Source organism: Mastigoproctus giganteus, chromosome 12 (assembly GCF_048544385.1).
Source record: "Mastigoproctus giganteus isolate SK-2022 chromosome 12, ASM4854438v1, whole genome shotgun sequence".
Taxonomy (NCBI): domain Eukaryota; kingdom Metazoa; phylum Arthropoda; class Arachnida; order Uropygi; family Thelyphonidae; genus Mastigoproctus; species Mastigoproctus giganteus.
Window position 1 is genome coordinate 38,126,898 of NC_143586.1, and position 19,199 is coordinate 38,146,096.

At 37.3% G+C, this 19,199-nt stretch overlaps 1 protein-coding gene across 1 annotated transcript in view; it reads left to right on the forward strand.

Annotated features, from left to right (window-relative positions):
- LOC150076906 (solute carrier family 25 member 32-like) overlaps positions 1-19,199 on the forward strand; it is a 110,073-nt gene that overhangs the window by 90,577 nt on the left and 297 nt on the right. The gene's annotated exons all lie outside the window — the stretch shown is intronic.

Consider the following 19,199-nt stretch of genomic DNA (forward strand, 5'->3'; position numbering starts at 1 on the left):
TAGGTCTCTCTGAAGGAGCTCAGTTTGACAGTGATCATTAACTACTCTACCAATTTTGTTCCTTTAGATTGTTCAGAATTTTAACAACTTTCTGTTTCAAAGGCCACGGATGGCATTGGGTCGGGTTGAGTGTACTAGGTATGGTAGGAGGTGGTTTATCAAGATACAAGAGTTAGACATAAAACAGTATGCTAGTAAGTCGGCTGTATCTTTAGCTGAGGATGCAATATGACCAAGTTGTAACAGAGGTGGAAGTATAGGTAGACAAGTTATGGCCAATAGGTTTGTCAAGAGATTAGAATGTTCGACTTATTTGGATAAGAAGCAAGTTGTCTGCTCTTAGCCTGTTGGAAATTGAATTTGGATTGGTTCAATTGTGAGTTTTAATGTAAACAGAAAATGAAACGGGAGATTTAGATACAAGGCAACTATAAATATGCTACATTCTCATCTTGTGAACAGCCTTAGTACATTTATTTGAAAAACAAAGCTTAGGTAAAGGATGAGATTTTAGAGTGGAATGTAGGATTTCATCTCTACATGAATAGTTTCACTGACATGAACCGAGCAAACATTGAGATCAGAAGATTTAAAACAGTAATCCAAAGAAGAGAAGAAAAGAAATTTCTCAGGTCATCCATTTCACATTCCTGTAAAGCCAAATGATATAAGGCAGAGAAATAGAGAAAAGCTCTATTGGAGAAGAGACCATCACCAAGATGTGATCTTGGATGCCTATAGGACCACTAACATTTACAGTGTACTTTGAAGGATGTGTGGTTAGGATGGTCTGGTGTAGCTGAGTCGTCAAGAGCAGGAGTTCAGTAGCACACGCTCTTTGAGTAGACCGGGGTTCAAGCCCCTGACTGCTGAATATGGTCAATCTGCCAACCCGCACTGGACCAGCGTGGCAGATTATGGTCCATTTCTCTCAGTATGAATCATTGAGGAGGCGTCCATCCTGCAGTGGGTTGATAATGGCTGCACTTTACCTTTTTGAAGGATGTGTGGTTAGGATGGTCTGGTATTTTAGTAGGAAAATCAACCAGCTGTATGTGGCAATTAGTAATTGCAAAAGCTTCAGCATCTAGAACATTGGGATCCATGTAACTAGAAAATTGAAACTGCTGGAGTTGTGAACGTTAAAATTATTAAAGAAAATTACCTCAATGTTAGGAAAGTGCAAAGTTATGGGAAAAATGATAGAAACAACAGGTGAGTTTTACAGAATAGGGTAGAGAGTTTTTAAGTCGGTTGAGATTCCAAATTAGGAAGTCTCTTTGACAAGTAATATCAGAGTAGACATACAAGGTGCAAACCAAGTTTCTGGACTGGGACAATAAAATAAATTTAGAATTTGATTAGTTACATGTAATTCTAAATAAATCTAAATTTAAGGATAAATCTAAATTTGCCACATTCAAAGTAGTCCCATTCAGAGTTTATTCATCAATCTCAGCACTTCTCCCACTGTTTGAGAAATCTCTGGAACTCCTGTTTAGTGAAGATGCTATCCTTTTGGGAACAAGAAGACATGGGGGGCGTGGGGAGGCAGGTTGGGAGAATACAGTGTGCATGGGACTGTCATTTTGTCTCTAAAAACTGCTGAACTGACAAGTCTGTCTAGACTGGCATCCTCCCTCCCTTTGGACCCCAATATAGAACTGGAGAATTACAATTTAGCCTGGTCAGAAAGAACTCCTAGTGAACACTTAACTTAGTTTGTCGAAAAAAACAATGGCATGCTTCTGATGTCTATCTATCATGAATATCCTCATGCTCACATCTATCTTTGAACTGCTTATGCCATTCAAACACACTGCTACAACTTAACATTTTATCATGATAAACAGTTTTTAACATTTCACATGTTTCTGTTGCAGAGTTTCCTAGTTGAAATCCAAAATATTCGCTTGTTGCTTCCATTGCAAAATCGTGACATGGAACATTGATATTACTAAAGAAACAAACCTGTCAGCCTACTGGACATTCTCTGTACCACCATTTGTAGGAGGAAGTTCAAACAACATACTGCTTCAGTTTATTTTAAAACTCATCGAACATGACTTCAACTGCACCAGTCTATGGACTTTATTGCCACACATCATATTGTGTAATAAGATTAAAGAACATCATTAGAAACAAGTTTTGTTGTCCAGAAAAAAAAAAAAAAAATTCTGACTGTTTTATGCCAAATTTCAGGGTATTGGAGGGAGTGGCAGGGGGAAACAAACTGTGGAAAAATTAATATTGGGGTGTTTTTTGATGAATATGGTGTTATGAAGAATCTCTTTTACAGCTATGCATTTCCAATTAAAAAATAAACAATTTGAATCAAAAGTGAATGCCATACTGGAGGAACACTAAAATTCACACTGTTCTAATTCTAATAGATATTAAAATTTACAAGTTTTACTGTTTTGATGTACAAACTACTCTAGGGTAATGGCTGAATCATTCCATTTAGTTTTTCCTTTCAATACTGCCCACTTTACGTTGAATACTTATTTAATATTTTTAATTTTATACTTTTACATTGAAATATTTATAACAAATAACTGCATTAATCTTCCGTTTCTTTCATCCCTAATTGGAAATATGCTTGTGTGGTATGTGTGAGACTAATGTAATTATAAAAATTAAGGTTTAGCATTTTCACCGATTTGAAAACTGTTCTATTAATTATGATTTACTAAACTCAATTACAAACTGTTGGTCCTTGAGGCTGTCACTGACATTCTCTCAGGTATGTCAAGCTGGGGCTCTATCTAGGAGACTAAAATGCTGGTGGAACTGATGTTCAGGTGACACAAGTCAAGTGGACCTAATTTCAGCAAAATTCGGTAGGTCTGTGACAGCCAAATTCTCTGCTTGCACCTTCACAATGGTGGGACTGTTAGTAACTCAGGGTATAACCCCCCCCCCTTCATGTGCAAGTCCTGAAATATGGCACCAAATATACTGGAGGTGGCAAACAAGGATCAAGGTGTTAATGCCTACATTACACTGAGGAATGCTGTCCTTCCGTGTTACCGGGAAATACTAGATGATCGATGATTCTCAACAAGGGCAATACCACCACTTTGTTTATTGGAGGCTATAAGTGGTGGAACCCATGTTTAGTCTCCAAAGCAGAGTTCTGGCAACCCCCATCTCTTCCACCATGCAGTATGACTGATGTCTTTCGAAGTTATGGTGGACATCCTGGCAAGATCCAATATTCCTTACATTTCAAGGGTACAGCTCTAAAACTATTTGCAGGCTGGCTGCTAGATAGTCCACCGGAACGAACCTATTGATAACTCTCTAGGAGACTTCCAGATCAGCTAGTGCATAATCTTGCTACCTTTATTCTGCCAGATAATGACTGGAGGAAGCCCAAGTAGTGTGTATGGGGGGGATTGTCAAGGCCACGTTATATCAAGGAGCTGGGTACATTCTTGCCACGTATATGCCATATCCAAGAATTTCATTACTTCATACAGCATGTCCCCCCCCCCTTCCACCATTTCTTACTACTGAATACATAATGAAGTGTCAAACTGATAGAACAAACTTATCTGCAAAAAGATCTAAACCTCCCAAACACTTCCTTGTTCATTTCACAAATATACATGGTCTCAGTTCCAATCTCAATGATGTTCATTTCTACTTAGTGTGCAAAACCCATGTACACTTCCTGACAGAATCCCAATTATCAGTTGATTCAACCATTGCCCATTTCAGTTGTCCAAATTATTTGCTGTATGATTTCTTTTGCTAACAAGGAGGTATTGTACACATGTCTGCTTTGATATTCCCTAAATATCAGATAGATCATATGGTTTGCCAACAGTTTTTTGTTAACTGGGTATCAGTCTCTCTCTCTCTCTCTCTCTCTCTCTCTCTCTCTCTCTCTCTCTCTCTCTCTCTCTCACTGCAGGTGATGGTACATGGCTTTGTCTTCTAACTTCTCCACTAATGCTGGTGTTCCTCAAGATTCGGTTCTTTCTCCCACTCTTTTCCTCTTGTATATTAATGACCTTCTTCCATCGACCAGAAATCCTATGTAGAGTTTTGCTGATGATAGCACATTGCATTCCACCTTCCTGTTTGAGAAATCTTGCCCTACACAAACAACTTCAACTTCTCGAATATCCACTACGGCAAAGATAACTTAGTTGATTTCAATTCTTCTAAAACTCAGTTCTGTCTTATATCTCACGAAAAAGATTCTTATGCTTATCTTCGATGATACTCTGATTTCTAGGAAAGATAATATATCTCTATTGGGAATTACCTTTGCTTCTAATCTCTATAGGCATAAGCATATTAAAAATATTGCTTCCTCTGCATCTAAAAAACTGGGTTTTCTCTTTCACCCTTGGTGTTAGTTTTGTTCCAAACAGCTATTTGCTCTACAATTTGCAAACCTGCCCACCATGGAATATTGTCCCAAAAATCTGTCTTCTAGATTTCATTCAAAAGAGGGCTTTTAGGTTAGTTAATGACCCATCTCTCTACTCTGTCTTATAGATGTTTTGTTTCTGCTGCATGCCTTTTCTATAGATACTTCCATGGGCAATGTTCTTCTGAATTATTTTCTATAATTCCCACTCTCTCTCTTCCAAACTAGTCCAAATGATCTGCAACCAGTCAACATCCTTTTACTGTCCAAGTTCAAACTCGCAGAACTAACTTTTATTCATTCAACTTCTGTTTGTTTGGAACAACCTCCCTTCATATGTATTTCCTGAAAATTACAATCTACAGAAATTAAAGTCTAATGTCAACCAGTATCTTATTTGATCTTCTCAACTTTCAATCCATGCACGGTGCTAAGTACTATAGGTTCTAATACCTCTCGTGCTTGTGGTACTCATAAAAAAAAAAAATTAAAGTATTGAACAAAAATAAAGGAGAAAAATCAATAATAAAGCTTTTTTTTTTTTATTATATTTGTTGTCAAGTTTTTTTATAATTTTCAAGGTCACTCATCCCCAAATTGAAACACAGGCACTGGAGTGTCATCATCAAACTCAATATGAAGTATATTTTTGTCAGCTGTTTTTGTTTAGCCAGCAAAACCAGAGTCCTATGTCACAGATGCCAGGTGCCTAGTTTTCTATAATGACCACTCTTATACCATGTGAATATTGAGATAGTTTATTTAACTAATAACTAAATCCCTATAATTTATACTAAATCATATAATATGGGAGATTTTATACACAGGCAGATTTGATTTCATTTACAACTTAAAAAACAGTTTTTCTGTCATATGCCACATTTGCAACATTACGGTTAAGGAATACTAAATTTCATGCATGAAACAGTAAGCAGATACTAATTTTATTTTTTTTAAATTCCAGATTCATTTTGTCATGAATAAGCATAAGCCTTTACAAGTGCCTTATAAATCACCTTGTGTTCAATATCATCTAATATTCTAAAATGATTAAAATAAAATTAAACACTAAGAATGTATCGCTGAAAGTTCAAACTGTTGTTACCTGTATGCAAGCAAAAAATAAGTAAAAAAAAAAACTTAATTGATTGGCAAATATAGATTAAAAGGAATTAAAGAATAAATGAGAGAAACCACTAATAAAGTTTTACTGTATTTTTTATAATTTAAGGTCACTCATCCCCAAATTGAAATGCAGACATTTGAGTCATCAACACTCAATATATAAGTGTGTTACCACACTTTAATTATGTGTATGGAAAATTGGTATCCCAAGGAAGTAGTGCACAACCAAAAACAAGTTGATATATATATATATATATATATATATATATATATATAGCTCAACTTACTTTTCCTTCCTATTTCAAAGAGTGATTCTAGAAATGATATGATTGTGGAAATAATAAATACTGTAGTAGAATCTTTTCCATAGAGATAATTAATCCATTGAAGTAACATTGCTTTTACTTGGAGTAGTATCTAAAGTAAACTAGTTTTGTTTATAAAAATTGCACACTTATTTTCAGTGATTGATTTTTTTTCTCTTTCTTTATTATAAAATTATTGTAAAAGTTGAATATTATACACATTATTTTTAATGATGACTTTCTGTAAGTACCATATTCACCTGCATATTTTTTCCCCATCACATTACATTTCTATATAATATGAGATGTAAAGAAGAAAATTCTTTTAGTTAATGTTGTGCACTTTATTACTTGTGATTGGACAGTTTTGTATTGCCCACTTTTCATTCTTTACAATTAATCATTTTGGTATTGGCAAAAGATGTACGCAAGCAACATAGCTTTTGCGGCATCAACTGCTGAAGGGGGGGAGGATTACATGGACTTAATTTCATCAGATGTCTCTTATCTTGTTCTCTCTCTCTCTCTCTCTCTCTCTCTTACATAAGCATGCTGATCCAGTAGGTGTAGATGGTATGTTTTATAGGCTAATCACTCTTTCTTCCTGAAAGCAAATTTAAATGTATTTTCTGGGTATCCATCACGATATCTTGAATAGTAATATATTGCAATATTCTATTGCTAGAGCAGGATATTCCATGCCTTAAACTTGGTACTGGACACTTGAATCTTATAAAGATTCAGTTCTTATAAAGATCATTTGTAGTCCCTTATTCATTCAGTTTATATTATTAATACATTTAAATTAAATTTAAACTACGTTAGTATGATCCAAGGAAGCCCTTTTTTTCTTAGGAAAGGGGGAAAGATGTTCCCATCACAAAAAGAGTAACCATCCAATTTGGTCTTCACCTTTGCTGATCCACCCACCTCAGCAGTGTTAGAAATAACACTACTCTGCATTTTGAAAAAAAATCACTAATGTTTTCTCAGAAAAGGGTGTTTCTGAATTATTCAGTTCTAATGCTGATTTCAAAAATGATTTCTGTTCCTCAAACAGACCTCTGAGGTTGGGTATATTCATACTGTAGATTTTAGTGTTTGCACCAACCTTACGTAAAATATAAAAACACAAAGGAAACTGGACTTTTAATAACTGTGTTTATAATAAATTATAATAACCTGTATTTACAATAAATTTAACTTTACGATAAACTATACATATAAAATATTAAAATCTGCTACATTAAGAACAATAAAATGCATTAAAATATACTAAGTTAAAAGCGATAAAAACCATAGCTTTCAAAGGCTCCAGCCTTCTTCTTCAGCGGTATTTTCTTATTCTGCAGTACATCTTTAAATATCAGCAGGTTGATGGTACTCATCACGTGTTTCATTCTCACGCGTTCCGTTCTCTTGCGTTGTGGAACCGGAAGTGGCTCGAGCGGGAGTCATACGGAACCGTTCATCCCTTCTGAGGATAGTGGCCTCAAAGAGGGGATGAATCCGCGTACCTCTATCTCTATTAATGTTGATTGTAGAACAGATCCGCAAACTCTCGAGCCACTTACGGTCCCAGAACTTATGCGCCCGATCGGTGATGATAGCATCGTCCGGGGAGATCTGGTGCTGCTTCTCCCAAAAATGTTCGGCCACGGCGGATTTGCCATACTCCGCATTTCTTATTGCCTTAGTGTGTTCCCCCAGACGATCTTTGAGACGGCGTTTTGTTTCCCCTACATAACATTCCCCACAATCCGGGCATCTAATGCTATATACGACCCCACTTGTGTTCTCTTTTTGAATGGGGTCCTTAACCTGAGACACGATTGTGTGCAGCCTCCGCCCCGGAAGCTGCACACAACGTGTCTGGTACTTTCTTAGTATTCTAGCTATATGATCAGTCAGACCCGGATAATAGGGAATGTATGCAGTGGATGTTGGTGTGAAAGACTCGCCTCTCCTCTGATTTCCTTTAACATATTTATCTATAATCCTCTGGGGGTAACCACATTTTGCAAGATCCGTCGTGACCCGTTCATACTCTAACTTCCTATCATCGGAGGTACTGCAATGTGATTTTGCTCTATCAACTAATGTTCTTATCACACTGTTCCTATGATGGTTGGTCTGAGCTGAACTGTAGTGCGAATACTGCCCTTTACACATGGATTTCCTGTATACCTTAGTCTTTAGCTGTCGATCTTCCCTACAGACCAACACATCTAGGAACGGCAAAACTCCTCCTTCTGCCTCCGATGTAAATTGTATGAATGGGGAGAAGCCATTTAAGATGTTCAACACCTGATCTTCACTCCCCTTCCGAATGATAGAAAACGTATCATCTACGTACCTTTTCCAGGGGCGCATAGGGAGAACACTACCATTAAATATTCTGGCCTCGAGCTCCTCCATAGCTAAATTAGCTACAATTGCGCTAATGGGGGAGCCCATGGCTGTACCATTAACCTGCTTATACATAGTATTGTCAAACACCATAGTGGTGCTTGAGAGGCATAACTCTATTCCTTTCCCAATATCCTCTAGCTCTAGTTGTGTTCTAGTATTTAGGGTGGTGTCCCTCCGTAATGCCATGTGTGCACACCACACCCCATGGTCAATCGGAATACATGTAAATAGCGATTTCACGTTGAAAGATATCATGATTTCATTCTCTTCTATGCGTTGGCTTCTAATAAAATGCACAAAATCTTTACTATCTTTAATACTATATTCAGAAAGTCCCACTAATGGAGATAATAATTTGGCTAAGAAACCAGAAAGTGCATAGGTTGGACTGCCTATAAATGAGACTATAGGTCTAAGTGGCACATCTGTTTTATGAATTTTGGGTAAGCCATAAAATCTTGGCATTTGGCTACCTGTAGCATGCAGCATCCAATATTGTTCTTTAGAAATTTTGTTAGATTTAAGCCAACCCTGTACCATTCTGTTCACTTGTCGTTCCAAACTAAGAAGTGGACTTTTCTGAATAACCTTATAGATTAACTGATCTTCCAATAAATCTAACGCTTTATTTCTATATGTTTCCTTATCAAGAACCACCGTTGCTCTGCCTTTGTCCGCGGGTAGGACTACAATGCTATCATCTTGTTTAAGGCTTCTTAGCGCTAATTTTTGCTTCACATTAAGATTGGAGGGGGCATTTCTAGCTTGACTAAGGATAGCTGCTACTTTTACTCGAATTTCATTAGCTGTAACTTCGGGAAATTTGTTTATAGCCCTTTCCACGCCCATTGCTATTTCTGCAACGGGTAACCTGGGCGGCACCATGGCAAATTTCGGTCCTAAATTTAGAACCTCCAACTGTTCTTTAGTTAGTTGTTTATTACTCAAATTCACCACAAAATCCTTGGTAGTGCTATCACTATTGCCCCTAAGCTTGGTTTGTTCTCTAAGCCTGTCAAACTTCCCCATTTGTCTTCGTCTATAACTGTCCGAAATTTGTTTAGCTTTAGTTGCCACCACACTAATCACCCCTGCTAAGTGCACCGGAGTCAACTTGTCACTTATCTTATCAAAGCACTGTCTTTTGCCTCTCCTAATGTGGTATAAGTTGTTATGCAATTTTTCAATCCATATATTGAGGATCTTCCTTTGATACCACTTGGTAATATTAAATAATCGTTCATCTTCAAATGGTAGCTTTGTTTGAAAGCCTCGTGGTGTGAGATTATGTGTCTTACATCGATGGGCAAACCTCAAATGTTGTTCTTGTTTAGCCTCCCTAACACTATGCCTCTGAAATTCCCTGACGTACTGCACAATTGGACGGCCATAACATCGAAATAATTCCTCAAACAGGCCTCTGAGGTTGGGTATATTCATACTGTAGATTTTAGTGTTTTGCACCAACCTTACGTAAAATATAAAAACACAAAGGAAACTGGACTTTTAATAACTGTGTTTATAATAAATTATAATAACCTGTATTTACAATAAATTTAACTTTACGATAAACTATACATATAAAATATTAAAATCTGCTACATTAAGAACAATAAAATGCATTAAAATATACTAAGTTAAAAGCGATAAAAACCATAGCTTTCAAAGGCTCCAGCCTTCTTCTTCAGCGGTATTTTCTTATTCTGCAGTACATCTTTAAATATCAGCAGGTTGATGGTACTCATCACGTGTTTCATTCTCACGCGTTCCGTTCTCTTGCGTTGTGGAACCGGAAGTGGCTCGAGCGGGAGTCATACGGAACCGTTCATCCCTTCTGAGGATAGTGGCCTCAAAGAGGGGATGAATCCGCGTACCTCTATCTCTATTAATGTTGATTGTAGAACAGATCCGCAAACTCTCGGATCAAACTCTCGTAAAGGGCAGTATTCGCACTACAGTTCAGCTCAGACCAACCATCATAGGAACAGTGTGATAAGAACATTAGTTGATAGAGCAAAATCACATTGCAGTACCTCCGATGATAGGAAGTTAGAGTATGAACGGGTCACGACGGATCTTGCAAAATGTGGTTACCCCCAGAGGATTATAGATAAATATGTTAAAGGAAATCAGAGGAGAGGCGAGTCTTTCACACCAACATCCACTGCATACATTCCCTATTATCCGGGTCTGACTGATCATATAGCTAGAATACTAAGAAAGTACCAGACACGTTGTGTGCAGCTTCCGGGGCGGAGGCTGCACACAATCGTGTCTCAGGTTAAGGACCCCATTCAAAAAGAGAACACAAGTGGGGTCGTATATAGCATTAGATGCCCGGATTGTGGGGAATGTTATGTAGGGGAAACAAAACGCCGTCTCAAAGATCGTCTGGGGGAACACACTAAGGCAATAAGAAATGCGGAGTATGGCAAATCCGCCGTGGCCGAACATTTTTGGGAGAAGCAGCACCAGATCTCCCCGGACGATGCTATCATCACCGATCGGGCGCATAAGTTCTGGGACCGTAAGTGGCTCGAGAGTTTGCGGATCTGTTCTACAATCAACATTAATAGAGATAGAGGTACGCGGATTCATCCCCTCTTTGAGGCCACTATCCTCAGAAGGGATGAACGGTTCCGTATGACTCCCGCTCGAGCCACTTCCGGTTCCACAACGCAAGAGAACGGAACGCGTGAGAATGAAACACGTGATGAGTACCATCAACCTGCTGATATTTAAAGATGTACTGCAGAATAAGAAAATACCGCTGAAGAAGAAGGCTGGAGCCTTTGAAAGCTATGGTTTTTATCGCTTTTAACTTAGTATATTTTAATGCATTTTATTGTTCTTAATGTAGCAGATTTTAATATTTTATATGTATAGTTTATCGTAAAGTTAAATTTATTGTAAATACAGGTTATTATAATTTATTATAAACACAGTTATTAAAAGTCCAGTTTCCTTTGTGTTTTTATATTTTACGTAAGGTTGGTGCAAAACACTAAAATCTACAGTATGACTTCTGTTTCCATCACATCAGGGTTCATCAAAAATCAAAAAAGAAAATTTGATTTTTCACAAATTATTATTAACTTTGACAGAATTTGTGCACTGAAATTATAACAAAATGGTACCTTTATCAGACTTTAATATTTAAATACATGTTGAAAACTTTATTAAAAAGGGCAGCATGGTAAAAAGTCCCCTAAAAACTTGCCTCTCATTTTAAAAACTGATCTACGATGGATCAAATTTTCGTTTCTCTGATTTTCTTGCAGATTCCTCTATTTTACAGTTCCTCTTCAGCATCCAGCTGTAGGCAGCTATCATGTTGACATTCTACTTCCTCTGGTATCTCATTTCTATGTCTTTAATGTCCTGATGAAATCACATCCTGTTCTTCGCTAACACTTTCTAGATTTTCTGGGAAGTAGTCTGTGGGAGTGTAAAAAAATGTACGTTGGCACTCATGTTGCAGTCCGGCTTCTTGAAGCTTTCCAACATATTTTCGATATTCTTGTGGTCTGGATCCATATTATTCCCTAAGAAGTTCTCAACGACAGGCCTGAAGCTAATCCATGCCTATTTTTCTCTTTTATTCTTAGTTCCCTCAAAATCTTGATCACTCATCAGTTTGTGAATTTGAGATCCAACAAAAATACCTTGTTTTAGCTTCTCTTGGGCAATCGATGGGAATTTAGTACAAAGGTAGTTGAAGCAGGGACCTTCCTAAGGTAAAGCTTTCACAAACTATTTCATCAAACCCAATAGTATGCCTGTGTGTAGATATTAGTGTAAAAAATTATTCAGTTCTTCAGTCACCTGTAGATTTATCAGTATTGTCACTCAGAGGAATAACTAGGGTATGGTGAGTGTAACCATGGGCATCAAATGGAATTAAATAAAAGCTTTAGAATATCTGAATTAAAATTCATTTTATAAATATTAACTACAGTTGCTATTACCAAACAAATTACTGTAGAAGCTAGAAGTTTTTCTATAATAATTTAATTGTTATTGTGTGCTAATTAATTGACTGAGGCTACACTATTATATCATGTGGTAGATTTAAGTAATTTATTACTGCAATGCTACAAATTTAACCAATTGAAACACCTTCCTTCTACTGTTTAGATTAAAGAAGTCTTTACAGTCTACTGTATAGAAGTCTTTTCTACTTTTTTTGCATTCTTTGCCATAGACTTCTTGCTATCTGTTTTAGCTTGCATAGCCTCCTTTATGACTTGATTGCAGACTACTTTATACCTACTATAGGCATCTGTATCACCTGATAATTTATATGCATCCCATGCATTTTTCTTTGCTGCCAAGTGTCTCTTCATTTCATCTAACATCCATTTAGGTCTATGCCTGTATCTCTTAGATGGTATAAAAAGCCTAGTAGCTTCTATGATAACATCCCCGAATGCTTCCTGTTTAAAATTTGCTGTTGGCAACTTCATCAGTTGATCCTGCTACATAGAATTTAAAAATTGTTTGAGATCATGTAGTCACCTTTACAAAAGCTGTTTCCCCTCGAATTTGACAGTAGTCACATCTTTAAATAAATCCCACATCAATACATGCTCATTGCCTTTTAGTCTTTTACCGGCAGATTATAATGCATGAAGAGTCACTGCTGGTAATCAGATCAAGAATGTTGCTTTCTCTTGTTGTCTCTGTCAAATAGCGTTTCTTCACATTAACTTGGATAGGCTTCGGGGGCTGAGAGGTGGCAACTTGAAGTTTAGCATTGACAAATGCAAAGTAACCTACCAACTGTGTGGTACTACACTCGGGGTGGTGGAGAAGGAAAAGGAACTGAGTGTAATTGTGCAGTCACATATGAAATTTTCTGAGCAGTGCATACAGGCTGCCAGAGCAGCTCATAGGGTTTGTCAATGATATACAGGAATTTTTCTAGCAGGGATAAGGAGGTGTGATTATCCCTTTATATAAGGCAATGGTAAGGCCACACCTTCAATACTGTCTGGTGGACTCATTTTAGGAAGGATATAGAGCTACTGGAACGTGTACAGAGTAGGGCAATGAGATTGGTGAGGGGAACAAAGGGTTGCTCTTACCAAGAACAACTTAAGTTCTGCAAATTGCAATGTCTGGAAACTAAGCACCTGCAAGGTGGTCTGATTGAGGTCTGTATAAGGTTTTGAATGGCATTGAGCAAGCTCAGTGCTGATCTGATTCTTCTTCTTGCTCAGATTGTGCACCTGAGGGGGAATAAATTCTTCAAGTTGAGGAAAGACAGTTGTAGAATGGAGAGTTGTATGGAAATTTGCCTTGATTGCTGGAACAAACTTTCATTGGCCATTGTGGAAGTTGGTAGCTTAAATAAATTCAAGGGAAGAACTGGGTAAAATAACTTATCATGGGGGTTGAATGAAATAAAAATTGCAGGAAGAATGAAATTTTGGGAATACAATACAAGTGAAGCTCTCTATGCCGTACAGTCAGGTGGCAAGTAGCTTCCATGGTATTCTGGCTATAATTAATGAAATAGCTTGCAGCCAAAGAAGCTAATTCCACTACATAAAATAATAGTGCTACTGTACGTAGCACTTTACATCCATGTATGTAGTCCACACATTTGTGAGTTTTGTGAAAAGGTTGAAAGACTAGGAATGTGTCTAGCAAGTAAAAAAAAAAAAAAAAAAAAAAAAGGGCACCTGTACCAAGTACTACTTCAACTTTGAGTGCATGAGCTACAGAACTTGATAACTGAATACCTTAGAGGGGACTACAACTGAAGTTTATGAAGGTCTGAGTGGAAATTTTTCTCATAATTAACAGCACCTGAACTAGGAGGCATTAATTCAAAATAAGAGGTATACAGCAGATTGCAGAAAGATGCCTTAGCCAGCAATTGTTTATCACTAAAATAAGGTGTCTTCATTGATAGTTGAGACATGCTTTGAAGAGATTTAAAGGCCAACTGCAATCAGTACAGGAGAGAAATAAAAGGATACCAATTGAGGTGTGCGTATTCAACGAGAGCATCCTATACAAGCCAATCTGAACATCAACACATCCCATGTCAGAGCCCGGTGGATTGATGAGGGCCTTCTTCCCACTCATGCTAAAGTAGAGCTGAGAGACCCGGATATGAGGAACATTGACCAATGCTTGCATGCCCGTTTTCCTCGTCAATCTATTGACGCCATTAAGGGAAGATGGAAGATGCCATCTTACTTGACTCTGGTTACTCAGATTCTGTCAGAAAGAGAGGCTACAGTCATTTGAGTAAGTGATTCCCACAGCAAGCACTTACTCAAATGACTGTACCTCTAAGGGGTACAGTCATTTGAGTAAGCTGATGCCGCCGCCCCCCTCCAACCAGAAGTGTTGGTTACATTGGGGTCGAGGTTTTCTCCTCTCTTGGAGACATATCTCACAAGATATCTCCATGTGCTGAAGAAGTTTGGGAGAGTGCGATTAATCCTAAAAAAGAAGCACTCTATGATGCCATCATTTCATCACTTGCTGAAATTCAGGAGGCTTCATTCGGTCATTGAATGTTAAAAGAATTCCTTGCAGAAGCCCTCGATCTGCTAAATTTTAAAGAACTTGACAGATTCATAGCCACAACTATTATGGGCTCAGATATCACTATTAGGAGACCAAGACAGCTTACTATTACTACCTTTTCTAGACAAATCATCCTCAATATTCCAGCAGGAGACTGTTGAGGAAGAAGGAATATGCAGATACCCAGATGCTTTTTTAAAAAAATCATAAAAAGTGCTCATCATATTCTTGGATAATGCTGCAGCCTCTGATGGTGATTTAAAGTTTCAAGACATTGTGGACTTTTGGAGAGGAGTTTCTGTGGTGGCAATAACCCCAGGCTTCATTAGCTCCCTCCTCTTACACTGTTGAGAATGCTGATATTGATAGGAATATTTACAGCCCATTACTATCGCAGAGCTCTACTCTGCATTCCTTACACCAGTCCATGTCCTAATGGAGTACCTCCATTCTTCCTTCACAATATTTCAGTTAAGGTTCTCATTGATCTGTTATGCATATTTTTGTGGTTTGATCACCTACCTGGGTCCCTTTTTTGGGCCTATACAATTTTTGTTCCCAAGAAATGCCTCTCAGCTGAACTGGCAGACTTTTACCTTGTTACAATATCATTAGTGCTGCTGAGTACCTATCATAAGATCTTAGCTAGAAGAATTATTTCTACAGTTCCCTTGGACTGCAGATAGGCCTTCTTACCCATGGATGGAGTGGCAGAGAATGTTTTTCTCCTTCAGGCTTTATTATCTCATTCTAGAAATAATCTTAAACTCTTGCATTTGGCTTGCATCGATATTCAGAAAGCATTCGACACCATCTTGAATCAAGCCATTATTGATGCCTTGCATTGAAACCATTTTCCTGTATCGTTTATTTCTTATGTTGAAGACTTGCAATAACAGTCATACACTAGTGTAAAGTTTCTTGGAGAAAGCCAGGATTTGCATCCAACGTGGGGAGTGAGGCAATGTAACCCTTTGTCTCCTTTGCTTTTTTAACTTAGTTGTTGATCTCTTGAGGACATGCCTGGTTATCAGCTATGCCATTAATAATTTCAAAGTGAATGCCCTGGCTTACACTGATGACCTAATCCTAGTAGCTACTACCACCGGATTGCAATGTCTCTTTGACAGGACTTTCACCTTTTTTCTCGCATAAAGGGCTTACGGCTAATGTGAAAAAAAATCTTGAAAACTTTTGTCAGTTTGTCAAAAACTGACAAAACTTTTTGTCTTGGTAATGAGAGACTACCATCTGGAGATGTGATTAAGTCCTTGGACTACCTTAGAGTTCAGTTCTCACTTACTGGGAGAACATATGTTGGTGCAACCCTGGAGGTTCTGCTGGCGAGGCTGCGTAAAGTTCCTCTTAACAGAGAGCTCTGGCTTAAGAGGCACTTTAAGCTCTGGGTACCCAGGTGAGGATGGCAGCCAAGCAGTGGCTTAGTCTCCCCAAGGATGTAGTGTCGGCATACTTTTATGTGGATATTGGGTATACCAACTTTTAGGTGGGTTATCCCTCTCCTTAAGTGCCAGAGGCTTGATAAATTCCTGTACTCTGCTTCTCCACTTAAGATCAATTGCTTCTTCCCCTTCTATTTAGTGTGAAGTTAACATTGTTAATAAAATGCTCATGGATGGCCATTGTATGGTTGAGACTAGAGCTAAGATGAAGGAAAAATGGAGTCCCCTCTTACACTCATACTTTGATGGCTACAGTCAAAGAATCGAATAAGGTTCGGGCTCAGCATCAGTGTGTTTTAGATGGTACCAGGCTCTTATCCGGATACACATTGACCTTATTAGAACAAGGATTGATGTGCTTCCTTCCCTCTCCAGAACATCTAGAGGGTGAAGTATGGAGAGATGTTGTGCCTGGCTACTGAGTCTCTAGTCTTCATAGCACTTAGATACTACAGGGACTTGAGTTACCAGACACGATGCTGTAGTGAATATAGTGGAGAACAGACTCTGCCAAAAGGTTTGGACAGTGGTCAAGGAACCACATTACCATACTATGTAAACTGAACCTTCTGTGTACAAGGGACAACTCTGTATTCCTTTTTGACGCCCAAGTAATTGGTTCTTGGCACAACTTGGAAATGTGTCACCATTTAAAAACAAGGTACTGTGACTTGAACAGAAATCTGAAAGAATTAATAGAACGGTATGGCAAGACCCCAGTCATATCATCCATTACTGCTTCCTTCAGAGGGGGTTTGATGTCATACATCAGCCTCTCTGCTTCAAACTTTGGGACTGACAACGTCCAACCTTAAAATCATTGCAATCTGAGTCTTCAGGGTACGTATACCTGCTATCCATCAGCAGCTATATGTACTATTGGTTATATCCATCAGCAAATGACCTTATTTATATAATGATGATGCCCTACTATGTAAATGTTCTGCTGTATACTTGTTTTTTCATGGCCTTTATAATTATAGAAAGTTTAAAAAAAAAGATTTAAAGGCCAGCTATTGATCAGTACAGGAGAGAAATACATGGATTGTCTTTATTTATTTTTTTTTTTTGTAGTTATGCAATAAAGGCTTGACTTCTGGTGTAATATTACACCAGAACTATTCTAATTAATACTAATAATTTAATAAAAATTTGTAAAAATAAAAGGCACATTCCTGATATTTGGCCATAGGTACCAAAAATTTTAGTACACTTCTGATATCACCACTAATGACATAAATGAAGTGGACCAATTTGTTTTACCTTTTCTTTTGGAGTTCACATATGCAAAGAATTCCTTACTACTATTTGTGAACCTTATGCAACAGTACAGACTTCATAACTTATCTTACACCTTGAATTACTGTGTACTACTTGCTATATTGTTTAGTGTCCCTGATAATTGTTACTCATTCAATGCAGCTTTATTTTCTACCACTAGTCTTAATTTGCAACATCACCTTGAACTACTTGTTTTCATTTAATACATAGCAGCTTCTAGCATCTTCTTGAGCATTTCCTATTTATCATTCACACATCTTTTCTGGTTTACTCCACAGAAGAGCATTCAGATAATTCCCAAGAACTTGAGAAATATTATCACCTTTGAGAAAGTTAACTCTGGAGGAATTTTGTTAAAGCCTTTTCTCTGGGCTATAGTTAACTGGCCTTAGGTAGAAGTGCAAGATTTTTAATTCCCAATACATGCAGACTTTATCTAGAATATGTGCATTTCTATTTTATTTGATATACTAATCTACTCTACATTGGAGCATATATTGCTGTTTGGTAATATGATGTGCTGAAAAGTGTCTTAGTTCATAAGTGCAATACTAGCTAGAACAACAATTTGAACTGTTCTCAGTGCTGCTAATATTTTCCTTTTAGCATGTGTACAACAGTAATTGTTGTGGTTGTTCATTTACAAGTTACATTGTTTTAAACAGAAACATCCTTAAACATGTAGTTCAAACAATTTGCAGTTGAGTTTCTGAAAGATGAAAATGTGTTACACCTCAAACCCTAAAAAAAAAAAAATCCCAGATTCACCACTGTGATCTGGAAAACATGAGCCAGTACAAGGAATTTCACCATAAAATATTTCCATGTCCACAAAAAAAAAAATTCAGTTCAAGCATAAATCAGTAAAGTGATGCAGTGTTTTTAGGGCTATATGGCTGTTATTCACACTGAATTGTTTGAAAAAGGACCACAATCAGTTCAGTCCTGTACATTGAGAAATTGGACAAGCTCAAAAAAATTCATGTTGTTCCAACACAAAGTACCTCCCTGCAGCCATGCTGCATTGGCAAGAATTTAATCACATGGATTTGAAATTGCTCCATATCCTCCCTATAGTCCATTTTGGTCCCAAACAATTTTTTTTTTTTTTTTTTGTTTCCAAAGTTTAATGAACATCTTTAAATAGATACAACTCCAAAGAAACTGTGAAGACAAGGTTGTCCTCTCAAACAAAAGAATCTTTCATGATCAGCATATTGATCTATATCTACAAAAACTTAAGTGCTGGACTATTTGTGTATCAAGTTAAGTGGGCCTATGGAAAAAAAATTATCCATCAAGTTGAAGACTTTTTTTTTTTTAATCTGTAAGCACATTTCTTTTTGATTTATCTCTATTCTTATAAAATTAGGGGGATTACTTTCAATCCACCCTGTTAATAAATTTCTTTTCAACCAGTCTGATTCTCAGTTATATCTCTGAATTATTGTTAACATACATTTACACTGTTGATATGTGTTGTGCAGGAAACACGACCACTTGTTTTTTCCATAAGGATTCTGCTTTTCACATTGCTCACGAAAAGCCATTGAAAATTATTGTAGAATAAATTTTGCTTTTTTGATAAACTCAGGATTACTAAACCAAAATTATTTTTTATTCAGATCTCTGCTCTTTCATACTTCTGTAAATCCATACTTTGATATAATGCTTGCTTATTTT